The 14,113-nt window shown below is 42.2% G+C and overlaps 1 protein-coding gene across 12 annotated transcripts in view; it reads left to right on the top strand.

The window, feature by feature from the left end:
- MAP4 (microtubule associated protein 4) overlaps positions 1-14,113 on the top strand; it is a 166,448-nt gene that overhangs the window by 1,800 nt on the left and 150,535 nt on the right. The gene's annotated exons all lie outside the window — the stretch shown is intronic.

The raw sequence follows: 14,113 nt of genomic DNA on the forward strand, positions 1-14,113 counted from the left end.
GATTATTCAATCTGATAATTAGTGTTTTGCTGGTACTACATATATATATATATATATATATATTTACACACACACACACACATGCATGTAAGGTACTGGTGTAGCTTGATTAACTTTTCCTTTTTGTGAGAAAGTCCAACTGTGACTCAGAGCCATTCAACACAGCAGTACAATTACAATAAAAGTGGCATTGGCTGGACTGGGTTAAAACTGCTTTAAGTTTCTCTTTATTTGCTTTTCATTCTGAGAACTGATGAAATTTCTGATTGTCCTTTCAGATCCATTTTGGAGGATTCACGAACTTTTTTTCATAATTAAACTTTTTTGCCTTCCTCACATCAGGAGAGCTGGGCTTTTTCAGTTTTATGAAGAGCTTAACAGACTTGCTGTTGCAACAAAAGCAGTATCCTGTGTCTTCTGTTTATTTTGCTGATAATTACATGTTAGTAACAAATAATAAGCTTGAAGGCAGAGTAGTTGATCTGTTTGTGAATGTGATTGTTGACTCTAAAACTGAAGGACGTGGATATTACTAAGTCTGTACTGTGTGTCTCTGCAAAAATTGCACCAGGGAAATAGCAAATAATACAAAGCAGTGTCAGTGGTTTGAAGATCATGGCCCTGCAAGTTCAGCCAGAGCAGTGTTGCCATGGGTACAGTTTTGTGGGTCATCCCTCATTCCCCCTGAGTCCTTGGATGATGTTAGGAGAGGATTAAGTCACTCTTGTCCTCAAAGAACAAATGGGAAGCCTGTTGGCACTGCACTTATGCCAGCAGATACTCCTCAAAGCTTTAATATCTGACTTTATCAGATTGTTTCTTAAAAGCTAATGAGTCTGTCAGTCAGTTTCCACCTTGCTGGCCGGTGCTCCTCGGGCAGTCTCTGAGGAGTGTTGAGCACCATGGCTCAGCTCTGGGAACTGCAGAACCTCACCCTTGCAGGGTATCTGGAGATCTGTTTTAACAAGTTGCCTAATTTGTCTGTGGGAAACTTTGAAGGTTATGAGCAGTGTGATGGGGTGGGTAAATGCAGCCCTTCAGCCCTGCTTTCTGTGCCTGGGCTGTGGCCATTGTAGAAAGGTGGAGCAAGGAGCCCAGGAGGAGGTGAATAGTCCCAGGACAGGTTCCCATCAGCTGGAGACAGCTGCTTGGGTACTGGTGTGTGTTGGTTCAGGATGGTGATGCTGCTTCTGAAGCACTTGGGTTTAAAACCTCATTTGTTTCCCTTCCAGGGACACTGGGCTGTTAAGTCTGGGTTTTAAATACCAAAGTGTTACTCAGGCTCTTCTTTCTATCATGATATGAAACACTTTCCACACCTCCAGCAGCATAAGCACAAGACAACCCCATCAACAGAAATAGGAAATGAAAACAGGAGTGACTTGTTTTTTTTCCAAGGTAGGACTGTGTGGAGTGTGGAGCACGACTTGATTGCCAGTCTTGAGCTGGTTTTATGAAAAATAATGAACACTCAGTTTAAACAAATGAATTGCGTGTGCTTTCTGCTGTTTTTAAAAGGGTTGACACAGCCTTAATTTTGGCAAATAGAGCTATAATTATACTTGAGGTCCCAACTCCTGTAGTATTTTAGTGGTTACCTCTCCTCCTTAGAAATAAATGAATCTGAGCCATTAAACCATTTTTTAATTCTTGCAGAGTTCAGGTCTAGTTTGGACCCATCACTGTTAGCACTATTCCTGCTCTCGAGTGCTCCTCTCAAGCTTACCTCATGTTTACTGAGCCCTCTCTCAGTATCTTCAGATAATAACTCAGTACTCAGGCTGCATTCAGCTCTCTGTGCATAGCACTGCTCTGCACACTTCAGATTCTGATATATGCCAGACTTATGACTAAGGGAAACCACTGGTCAGACAGGGTAGAAGTCTGTCAAGGTGATTTCAGGCTACTTGCAAATTCAAATGAAAGTGATGGTTACTTAAAAGCCAAATAATGTATAACTATACCTTGTTTGGTCCAGAAAAATCCCAATTAATTTTGCTAGTCCAGACATAGTTTGGAAGATAAAATTCCACTCTCCTCGGAGAAGGAGAAGTTGAAGGCATGTTACTCATCATGGTGCTGCCAGTCTGATTGCAGACAGCAAAATTACATTCTGTGGATGTGCTTCTGCAGTTTCAAAGGCAAATTTGAAGAAGCTAATGCTGCTCTGAAAGGCAGATGGGTATTTCCTGTACCTTTGTTTCCACTTCCTGTCCCAGTTAAACCAGATCAATCTCTGGCTCAGTCAGAGGTCTCTGTCTGTGGCTTCCTCGTGTCTTAACAGTGCCATCGATCTGACTTTCTTTGCACTTCTTTTTTCCTTGAAGGCAAATGAAACCATACCCAGCTGTATAATCAGGGGGCTGTGAGCAGGGCAGACAGCCCAGCAGCCCCACTCTGTGCCTCAGCCATCTTCTCTGCCATCACCTGCCACAGAGAGTTCATCTCCCAGAAGAAAGGGATGTTCTTTGGATCAGGCTTTTGAGGGGGTGGCATAAAAGCTGGGCTGAACAAAGTGCAGCCCATGTGAATAATGCCTACAGGTAGGCTCACACAGCAGGCAAGCCCATGTTTTCCTGCTCCAGCCTCCTCCAACTCAGAGGCCAATTTAGTGACATAGTATTTTGCACATGCAAAAGAACTTCATGTGGGAAGGAAAGGTCAGTGAAATCAGTTGATGATGATGTTGTGCAGGTTTTGACTTGGTAACACAAAGAATAAAACACCTCCAGCTCATGCTGATGCCCCATGTTGCTCTTGGGGTGGCTTCTTGCTAAAGTTTTCAAAATTTAACTGATAGAAATGAGATTTTAAATTTGTTTAAAGATATTAGCTAGTCTAACTAAAAAGGACTTAGTGTGATGCTAAATATTATTCAAGCTCTAGCAGTCTCTAAAAATACATCAGGATAGTGCTAAGGTTTTTGTAGTTTGGTTTTTCTTAAACGAGGTTCATCTTGGATTCTTCTGAAGAAGTTGTTAAATTATGTGGATTGTCAGACAAGCTCATACATTGCAAATGTTGCTGCTCCTGAGAGCAGAATGGTTGCAGTTGTTGCTTTAGGAAAGGGGAGACACTGTGTTAAGGGGAAGTGTAAGTCTACCCAGATGAGAAATGAATGTATATGTAAATGATGGTATATTCAAACTCCAAAATGCACATTCATCCCTGGAAATGGCTCTGGAAGGTGGGAGGATGGTGGATTATTTTTTCTGTTGCTTTACATGCATCCTTCCCTAGAAATGGGGAGGGAGGGAAGGGTCTGATTTCTTTCCTGTGTACTCAACTGCCTTGCTGTTAAGAGAAGACTGTTTATTATTGCTCTTCTCATTCTTGCCTGGCCTCTTAGGAATTTTTTCTAAGACAGTGGCAGTTGCTGAATTAGTAGTTCTCTCAAGGACTGGCAAGATACTAACTTTGAGATAAAGATAGCAATGTCCCTCTGATTTGGACAAAACTAGGAAAAAAACCCACAAGGCAAACCAGTTGTAGCTGCATTATTCAGGCAGGTTTGTGTAATGCAATAGTCCCTGGATTAACTTTCCTTTGTGCAGCTTAGATTTCCAGTCTTTTGAAGCTGTAACTTATTTTTTTTGTAAAGAAACTTTTAGAGCAGACAGACACAAGTTTGGAGTCTTTGTACCCTGCCCAAAATGATGGTGTTGGCCCAGTGGATGACTTGATATGTGGGTGGAAATAAGGTTAAGTATTAGGTGTATCTCTGCATGCTGGCTGACGTGACACACATGGTGTAGCTGGAGATTAAAGTGGGCTGAGAACTTCACTCATGTGCATTCTGGCTATCAAGCTACTCGTGTGTTGCTGCAGGAAGACTCCAGGAGGAGTATGCAGTTAATCACATCCATTAGCATGATTAAAATCCTGATTAGCCTGTGTCACTCACTCCCATTCTCCACCTACACTTTGCCCCTTTTATCCAGAGTATTTGCAAGTATGAATGGAAACCAGGCTGAGAATAATGCAGGCTCCAACCTGAGGGGTGGTCACTGGGCTGTTAGGTGTATTGAATAATTCTGGGCTGTAAGTTGTAGCAGGCAAGTTAGCCATGCAGCTGCTGGCTGAACATAAAACCTTAAAAAACCCTTAAAAAAAATCAGCCCTTCACAGATAGAGGATTCTCAGCAAGATTGTCAGGAATCCAGTTGAACACGAAGTGGGCTTGTCCTGCTCATCAGTCCTGTGCTTGTATTCCTGATATTTCATATCTAGTGTGTACAAATGCTTTAATTTTAATGCCTCCATCCACACTTGCTGATGATCTGGTGTTGGTTGGTGTGTTGGGTCCCTGCTCTCCTTGCCTCTCATGGAACAGCCAGGGCTGAAATGGGTGGGAGAGAGTTGTATGTGGAGGGAATTCTATGGAAAGATGACCAGTTTTGGGCTGAAATGCAGGCTGAGGAGGTACTCCCTGCAGATAGGCCAAAAAGAAGATAACTTTCTAAATTTCTTCTGCAAAATTTTTTTCTTTTTTAAAACTTTACTTGCTGGGGAGATCCTGCAGATGTTAAAGTTAGATCCTTATGAACAAGCAGGCTGCTCTCTGAGCATTAGGTCATCCACTTCCAACACATTCCAGCCTGGGAGTGACTCATGGTTCCTTTTGTAAAATTGCATTAGAGCTACATCATCCCCAAAAGCTGTTTTTCAGCTGAATTTAGGGTGTTGACATTTGCTCCAAACAAAGCAAAACTATGGGAGAATTTATCAGATGAATTTCAAAGGATGTTTACATACTCCTGAGTTAGGGTTCCTGAAGTGCTGGAATATGAGATCAATTCATTCTTGGTAGCAAAACCCCTCTGGTGCTGGGGGTGCTGCTGCTTCCCGAGCGTGCTGGGTTGTGGTCCCTCTTCCCACCCACTGGGGTTTTGAACCCTTAAACTGAGGACTGTGTCATGTAGTACAAGTCGTTTCACTGATGTTTGAAATGCTTAAAATCCTCCGAAAAGAGCAGAAAAACAAACACGCTTGTGATTTTTTTCTTGGGTTTATTTCCCTTTCTCCTTCACCCCAACTTGTCGTTTGTTGCTTGTACTAACTGTGGTGTGTCTTTGCTACAGATACACTGGCACTTTGTCCTTCTAGGAGTGTGATAAAGGGAGTTTGTTTCCCTATTACAGCTTTTTTTTTTTTTTTTTTTTTTTTTTTGCTATACCAAAACTGGATTAAGGTCCCAGCCTTCTTCCATGTGACACTTTCTTTTTATCATGCTGCAATGCCAACAGAACCATGCCTGATGTAAAATGGGTCAGTGATCAGGTGGGATTTCTAAAAACTACTTTAGGAGCAGCATTAATTCCATTAAAGGGGAAGTTGTTGAAACAGCTCTTTGGAGAAGGGGATCCCAAGTGTATGTTGAACTGGGAAAAATGTTTCCAGTGAGGCAAAGGAGATGATGGAGGAGCACTGTAAGTTGTAGGCAGTAGTGGATAAGAGCACAAGAGCAGTGCAAAGGAGGATTTTCCATCCCCAGTCCATCCATACCTTCGGTTGCAGTGGCTTAAGCTGCCAGGATGCTAATGGACATCTGAAAGTTGTGGTTCAGTGACAGTTTTCCTTTAATCCCCTCTGGAAAGTACCAGGCATTTGGTAACTTCTGGCTCTTGGTAGTTTCATTGTGGCTGAGCACAGTGAGAGGGAGAGGTTTGCCACTGGGTGAGAGCTGCTTGTCATGGGTTAGGCTGAAGGGCCCCTGGTCCAGAAGGAGCTCTGGGCAGTCCCTGATGTCATTGCTCAGGAAGTTCTCACCTCCTCTGTTCCCACAGGGGTGGCTGTGGCTTGATTTGTACTTGGGCAGTCCTGAGAAATTATTCATGGTGATCTGAAGTGCTGTGAGAAATCCAGGAACCCCCCCTGCAAGCAGCAGCTTGGGGAAGGTGTTATGAAGGGGCACTTGCAGCACTTGTTAAGTGCTCAGCTCCTGCCTGTGACCTCCTGACTGTCTCCACTGAGGTTCCCTTTCTGCTGGGCTGAAACAGTGTCAAGAAGAAACACAGGAATACTGAGTTTGGAACTTTTCTTTTGGTTGTTGCTGATTGGGGGTTTTTTTCCTCTTTTTTCCCCCATTCCCTCCTGGTCCTCTTGTTGGGTGTTTCATGGTTTTTTTGTTTGGTTGGTTTTGTGTTTTTTGTTTTTTGGGTTGTTTTAGGTTTTTTTCCTTTTAAAACCCCTGAGTACTCCAATTCTTCCAGCCTTCTCTGAAAGACTATTTCTCTGTTGCAGTTTTACTAAGTGTAGTGCTCTTCAAAAGTGCTCCTGTGCTTCTCTCCGCTGGTCCGAAGGGATCTGGGAACAGTTTTCCTGCTGTCCATAGAAACTTAATTAATAGTAGTGAAAGTAATTGGAAACAATGGCTCTGGAAGCACAGTGACAAAAATCCCCAAGCCATGTCCAGCAGCAGAGGCTTGGAATGAGGCTCTGCAGAGTGAAGAAGTAAAGGATGGGAGGGAACTGAGTCACTGTCTCTTCCTTCCGTTCTGACTTTTGTGGTGGGACTAAATTGCTTTTCTCTTTGGTCATGAATCAAAGCAATTAGAAAAAGGGTTCTAGGTGTTAAGAGACAGATGATTCAAACCTCTTAATGAGCAGAAGATGTAGATTTTAAAGTGATTTAGATATTCAGTAGTTACTTATAAATATGTTTGTGCTAGGGATCTGATAAAAGATCCTAACACCAGTTGTGGATGCACAGCTTCACAAGTATTCACAAGTATTGCTTTGATTATAGCTACATGTATGCTAATGTTTTCTTTTATCCCTGCAAAGGCAAAGAGAAACCTCTGGAAAGAAAGGTGGGATATAAAAGGAAACCCTTGAAACCATCCTGAGGAGATGTCTGATGAGGGCAGCACTTGGTACTTGTGAGTGGAGAGGCTGCAGTCCCTGTGGGGTTAGTGGGAGGCTGGGGCATCAGCAGGATGTCTGGAGCTGTGAGCAGTGGCTGGGCCTGCAGCTCACATGAAATGCTTTTGGGTGACATGCCATCAGCCTTGTCACCCTGTGTGTGTGTCAGGTGGTGCCACTGTGACACCACAGTGATGGGAACTCTGTGACTCAGGCTTTTATGTAACACATTTCCATTTACATATGAAGGGACAGCATAGGTAATCTGCAGTTTTACTTTTTTCCAGGCTATCTTTATGCCTAAAGCACATACATCATTTTTTTCTTAGACCTTATTTTAGGCTATTTAAGCTCTTACAACATGAGAATTAAAGGATATAACCATCTTGTGTTCTGGGGACCAGATTGTTGGGGTTTTTTCTTTCTTTTTTTTTTTTTTTTTTTTAACTGGTCGTTTAAGGTAAAACATACTTTCTTTTTTTTTGCATTGGGATTTGGAGGGAGCATGTAGGGCAATAGGATCAAGTGTCACATTGGGGATTACATATTTGTCCTGGAGTGACCCTCTTAGTAGCTTGCATTGGTGTAATTTGGTGAATGACTGACTGGATTTATAGGGATGTATATCTGCATTAGCAGTGGTTTGATGTAACCCAAGCTTATTTACTTTTGGTCCAACCTATTTTCAGCTGGGGAATTCTCTATTAAGGACAGAGCCTATCATTTGCCTCAAACTGGCATTTTCAGGCTTCTATTTCCCCTTAAAAATAATGGGGACTTTACTAGAAATTATAATTCTGCATCTGAATGTAGATGAGTATTGGATGGCATCAGCTGGCTCTTGAAAACCAATAAGCTGTGTATTTATTGAGACCTGTGGATGTTCATATAAAAAAAACCCAAACAAAACCAATCAACTGTTTTTCTATTAAATTAGCAGCTGTCTTGTGAAAGCTGTAGCAACTCTCTAATTCATGGAATCCTATATTGTTGTGCAATATACATTCTATATATTCTATATTATTGTGCAATAATTGTTCTTTTGCTGCTAGCTTCCATGAAATTTCTCTCTCCTCTAGTGAATAAATATGAATTTGAAAGGGCTGGGGAACATAAAGAAACTCCTTGCAATTCCAAGCTGAAGTTTTTCTCCAGCTAAGATGTTTAACTTGCCAAAGGACCTCTAATGGCTGGTGCTGCTGAAAGGCTTCTTCCAGGGGCACATCCTTGTCTCCAAACACAACCTCTGCATTCACCTCTGCACCAAATAAGTAAAAAATAAAGACCTGGGAGGCACTGAAAAACTGAATTTTTCAACTTGCAGTACATAGCTGTGATGTACAGTGCATTTCTTTGTGTTTGACAGAGGCCTTCAGTTCAAAGTTAGTGATTTGGGTTTTTTAATTACCAGGAGTTGAGTTTGTGCCACAGGTTCTGCTCTGCTCCTCTCTTTGCATCTCCATCAGCAGCTCCCAGCTCAGCTCTGCTGCTGCTGATTTATGTTCCTTGCCTGCCAGATCCTGTTTATAGCACCTCTGAATATATTGGGGTGATTTTCTTATTTTTCCTTCAAAGACCTTTTAAAGGAAGCAGTTTCAGGGTTGATTGGTGCATGTGATTTAATACAGCACCTCTAAAAATCCTAATTCTGGCTGGCATCACCTGACTGTGTCTTTCTTAAACATTCTGTGGACTTCTTGATGTTTTTTTTTCCCCTGGGAGACTGACTTCCTGTGATAAACCGAGATTCCCTTTTAAAGTAGAGGGCCAGGGTTATATAATGAGAGTAGGAAATGGTCCAAAAATGACACTGGGAGAATAGGAAAGTTATTTTTGGAACTGTTAGAGTGGAGAATAGAAAATACACTCAGGAGTAACTTGGATTCTCTTTGGAAAGTGAGAGGGATGCATGGAAGGAATTAAGGAAGGGAGAGCAGGTCAGAGAGCAGCAGGGAGGTTGCAGGAGGGACAGAGCTGGACAGTGCACATCCACAATTCCTCTGAAAAGCTTTAACTCTTTCCAAACTACTTTTAGTCTCCTCAGTAAGCTGCTGTCTTGCTCGTAAGCACAGTGTGTCTTCAGGCTGGAAACTCTTAAGTGCCATGCTGGCTTTTTCTTTCTTGATTTGAAGCCATAAATAAAGGTTATTTTTAAAATTTCTGAGCAGCTTTGTGTAGCCCCCTCTCCCCAGTAAAGCCAGACCATTCCTTTTTTCCATTTTCTGGTCCCCCTTACCAGTAGGGCAAAGAATTACAGAGCAGTCAGTTGTCCAGACTGGCTGTCTGCTCCTGGGATGGCAGGACTGAAATATGGTCATACATTCTGTGACTGGGCTGCAGCAGGACAGAAACCCACAGGGAAGCCAGGTGGGTGCTGGCAGGGGGTCCCTGGAGTTCCCAAGCCACCCGAGTCTGCTCTTGGCCAGAGGAGCTCAAGTTCAGTGCTGCACACACAGCCAGGCTGTGACCACCCATCCCTGCAAACCCCATGGGTTTTGTTGTTTTATTTATTTATTTAAACAGGAATATTTGTGGGGTTTTTTGGATTTAAACTGGAATAATTATTTGGTGTTTTTTTTTTTTTTTTTTTTTTTTTTTTTGTTTTTTTTTTTTTTTTTTTTTTGTTTTTTTTTTTTTTCTATAAGGCTCTTTGAAATAAATTTAAGATTAACTCCAGATATTCACGTTTTGTTGTGCAATGAGAATTTTTTATTTTCTGGCTCATTTGTTTTCTCTTATGCTGTTGTCATGTTTTGTACCAATTTGTGTCTGTCCTGCCTTAAAGAGGGGATACAGTCAGTGGAAAGGGAATGAGACAACCACAGATTTAATACCCTCTTCTGTTTGTTCCTCTCCTCCTTGCTCAGTAACCTGTGCTCAAACACTGAACCTTGGAACAGTGCTGGCATTTTAAAGTGCCATCTTCAGTGAAATAAACAGGAAATTTTACATCTTTTTCTGGACAACAGTTTCAGCCTGCATGTGTGAAAAAGCAAAGTTGAATTGTAGAGAACACATTTGTAGCTCCTTGGGGTACAGTCTGAGGTCAACACACCCTGATTTTTGAGAGCCCAAGTGCACTGGTGAGCTTCAGGACATGGGATACTCTTTAATGTCAGTATCATTTTTGGCAACTTTTTTTTTTTTTTCCTGTCTAGAAGTGAGAAGGGAGGTAGGAATTTCTGGAGGTGTAATTATTAGTTATAAATCCATGTGTGGAGTCCAGTTTGAGGGTGGCAATTTTTAAAGCCTGAACTTGTTGGAGTTGGCCAGCTGTTCTGGAACCATCAGCTGAGACCATCCCTCTGTCTGGCTTCTGAAATCCTTCTCTTTGTCAGCTTTGCTGTGGTATTTATTTGTCAGCTTTGTTCTGTGGTGTTAGAACCTAAATGCCCATTGATCAGCCCAGAATTCCAGGTGCTCTTCCGTGGAATAAAGCAAGATGTGGTAACAGCTGCCTTTGTGCAGGTTTGTTGCTGAAAGGACCCTCAACTGGTTTTCATCTGGGATATGCCTGTAGAAACCTTGAAAATGGCCAAGATTAATCAAAATTAAACTGTTTTTCTTCCTCCGGGTCTGAGGTATGTTTATTTTCACTAGTATGTAATTTATCTGTAGCCTTATTTTTCAGCAGCCAAATATGCTGACTGTGTCTGTTGCATTTCCCAAGTGAAATTCTCTGGCAGGCTTGACATCTTCTAATATAATCTTGAGGTTCTGATGTAATCAAATGGTTGAGTGTGAACTAAATTGGAAATAATAGTCAAAAATTGTTCTTAAAAAATCTGTATGAAATTAAAATGCATTTTTAAAAATATATTTTCATATTAAGGATTTGTGGTATTCAGTAATTTAACTCTGGTCTTATTTTTTTTAATTAAAGAGATGTCAAGTTCTTGAATGCCTAAGGAGAAGTGGGGGCAATCAAGGTTACATATCTTCAGCATACCATAAAAATTCCTAATTATTAAGCATTTTGCAAGTGTGAAGAGGGTTAACCCAGTGACTAGGTGAGAGCAGACAGTTTCTTGTTGAAACACCTTAGAGCTTTCTGACTGTTGAACTGTAAAATCCTGCATCTTTCTAAACAGTTTTAGTGTTACTTAGTAGAAACTTCACAGTTTATAACCAGAGAAATAAAATATAAACAGTGATTCATAAACAACATTCTGAAACAGAAAAGTAAAATACAAGTAACCTCTTACATTGAGCACATAGATCACCTGGAGTAGTGTTGTTCTCTGTACTGAATCTTTAACCCATACCTTTAAAGAAAGGTAATAACTTTGTAAGTGCCTTGGAGAACCCCCATTCTGTCCTTAAATTATTTTAATTTTCTGATTAAAGATTGTTTGACCTTATTATTTATACAGCATAAGCTTTGGATTAAGCTGGGAGCTGTTACTGGGTATTAAGAGAAGTCCAACTACAAATGGAAGCTGGATATCCCCCAGCTGCACTTCTCATTTACTGATACAGGACTTTTTCAAAGTAGTTTTCTTTCAGCTGTACAATTAGTGCTTTAGATTCAAGCCTAATTTCTTTTGTGGGATTGGGGGTAGGAAAAAAAAATGCTAGATTAGAGGAATAAATGGAAGGTATTGGGGCCAGGGGGGAGGGAATAAAGGCAAACGTTTTAGCATAAACAGCAGAGGAACAGGGCAAGCTAAGTACAAGTTATTTCGTTTATTTTTTTCTAAGTCAGCAAGGCAGTGTTACTCTGCTCTCATAGCATATGAAAAGAAAAATTAAAGCATGTTCAGGTGCATCTCTTGGCTTCTTCAGAGCCCCTTTATCTGTGCTGTGAAGGCTGACTTACTGCAACAAAAAATGCCTTTCCTTCTCAGAAGGCAAATAATAAACATGCGTGGACTGGGATTGCTGAGGAAACAGCCCAGCTCCAGCTCTCCCTATCTCCGAACAACAAAAGATTATCTTGGGTTACTGCTGCTGTTGCCTTTGTCCTCTCAGCACCGTTTATCAGACCTGCAGCCTGCAGGTCACACACCATCCACTCTCATCTCCCTCCTTATCTGTTCTCAGAGTTTTTCTCTAAGTCTTTTGAAGTGCAGGAGCAGCAAGTTCTGGGTGAAATGCACTTTCCAGAAGCATCCTACCTGAGAAGGGGGCTGTGTATAACATGGGGACCACTTTCATCTGCTGTTCCAGTTTTATGGAATTGTCTCCAGTCTTAGGGTTTTTTGGCTGGAGATTGCCTGTGAACTGTTCTCTCTCAGGTAGTTTCTGCTAAGTTACTTCTGCTAGGCTGATATTACTTAAAAAAAAAAAAAAAAAGTGAAATTCAGTTTTCAAGATGGTCACCGAATTGATCTGAATAAAGGCAGTCTCTTGCTTTCATGTTTCTTTTGTGTAAGCTCTGGGTTAATTAAGTGATTCATTCATTCCATCCAGCTAAAGCTGAAGGGCTGCAGAGGGGGCTGAATTGGGGGTAGCAGATGCTAGGGTGAAAGAAGAAACAAACCAAGCACAGGGTGAAACTTCCTGAGGTGTCTGTGTTTCCTTCTGAGAAGAGGCAGCCTGTGCTTCTAGAGATCTGCAGAACTGATTGTTTCAGAGAACATAATCAAAGTTGCTTTTGATTCCTGAATGCTGCAGTTAGCTGTATTTTTGCCTTTGGTCTTAATTTCTGTGATCTGTCCCTTACTAAATGGCACTGCATTTTGATTTGTTTCAGTTGGGTGCTAAGGGATGGCAGATCTTAATTATGCAGTTTTCTTTGGCTTGCATGGCTGGGCTGAGAATTCTTGCATGACTGGCATTAAACAATGGTTAAAAAATTGGCATGTTCAGTTGCAGTGGAGCAAAGAGGATGCTCAGGTGTCAGGAGCTGTGAGTTCTTGCTGCTGTCCTTAGGATTATTTCTCTTTTTATCCAGCGAGCCTCTTGCACGAAGCACAGAAACAGTTCATGGAATCCCAGAGTCTCAGGTGGGAAGGGACCTTAAGGCCCATCTGCTCCAACCCTTCTCATATTATTGTTGATCTGAGATGTCTCAGCACCCCTGGAGCTGAGACTTCCAACTTTCCCAAGTGGGGGAATCCCCCCCTTCCCCTGGGAGACCATTCCAAGGTCTGACTGTCCTCAGGGGGAAAAATTTTCCTCTGGTGTCCACTGGGAATGTCCCCAGGAGCACCTTGTGCCCATTGCCCCTTGTCCTGTCCATGGGACTCCTTGGACACAGGGAGTCTCCAGCTGCTTTGGAGCCCCCTCTAAGCACTGAACATGGGCAGAAGGTCTCCCCTGAGCCTTCTCCTCTCAGGCCTGAACAAACCTCAGTTTCTCAGCCTCTGCTCATAGAGCAGTTGGGAGCACAGGCAGGCACAGCCTCACCCATCTCCTGCATTTGGGGTTCCCATATGTGCAGAAGTTGCCCTTCCTGTGCATGAAGTGCCTGTGGAAAACATTTGGTTGGGTGGAAGTGAGGAAGATGGCTTTGAAGGCTCTCCAGCTCCTGAGGTGTGGAGCCCACTTCACTTACACCAGGGAGGCTGAAGATGCTTTGGTTTTCTTCCAGCTTGTGGCTGTTTGTGCCTGTTCCATGTCCTGCAGTGATTTGCTTTGTGTGTCAGATCGGTTCCTTTGGAGGTCTGAGTGAGGATGCTGGGCTTACAAATCCAGAATCCTCTGGATATTTGGCTTTCTCAGTTGTCAGAGAGGTGCAGCAGCAGCAGCAGAACTTCAGCCAGTGGCTGAGGTTTCATGGGGGGCTTGGCTGTCAGAGCCTCTGCAGCACCAGGGCAGGTGGTGCAGTTTTTGGTGTCTCAGCTCCTCTGACCTGAACTTCAGGGACCCAAGAACAGTGTTTGGATTTTATTGGGGGGGGGGGGGATTAAAAGAAAAAAAAATTGGTACTATGGCTGCTACTTTTATTTTTATTCCTGCTTGTTCTTCAGCAAGGGTGCCTTGCCTAGTAGCAGCCTTCTCTTTCCATACTTTCCATTATTTTTATTCAGGTACAGGCAGTTCAGTGTATTTTATTCTGGAATAAAGGCAAAAGCTTTGCTGAAGTGATGTTACAGAGTCTCAAAGTGCTGCTTCTTTCAAATGCCAAGAAAAAAAACGGAATGTAAAGCCCTGTCCATAGGGTGGACTTGATCTCAGAGGTCTTTTCCAGCCTCAATAATTACGTGATTGAGTGTAAAAAGTCTCTCTCTAACCCCTCTGATACTTGTTAGAAGCCATCCCCTAATTATTCTGATAATTTGGTAAAAAAAATTGAGTCATGTCT

The sequence above is a fragment of the Heliangelus exortis genome, chromosome 2 (assembly GCF_036169615.1).
Source record: "Heliangelus exortis chromosome 2, bHelExo1.hap1, whole genome shotgun sequence".
Classification (NCBI taxonomy): Eukaryota; Metazoa; Chordata; class Aves; order Apodiformes; family Trochilidae; genus Heliangelus; species Heliangelus exortis.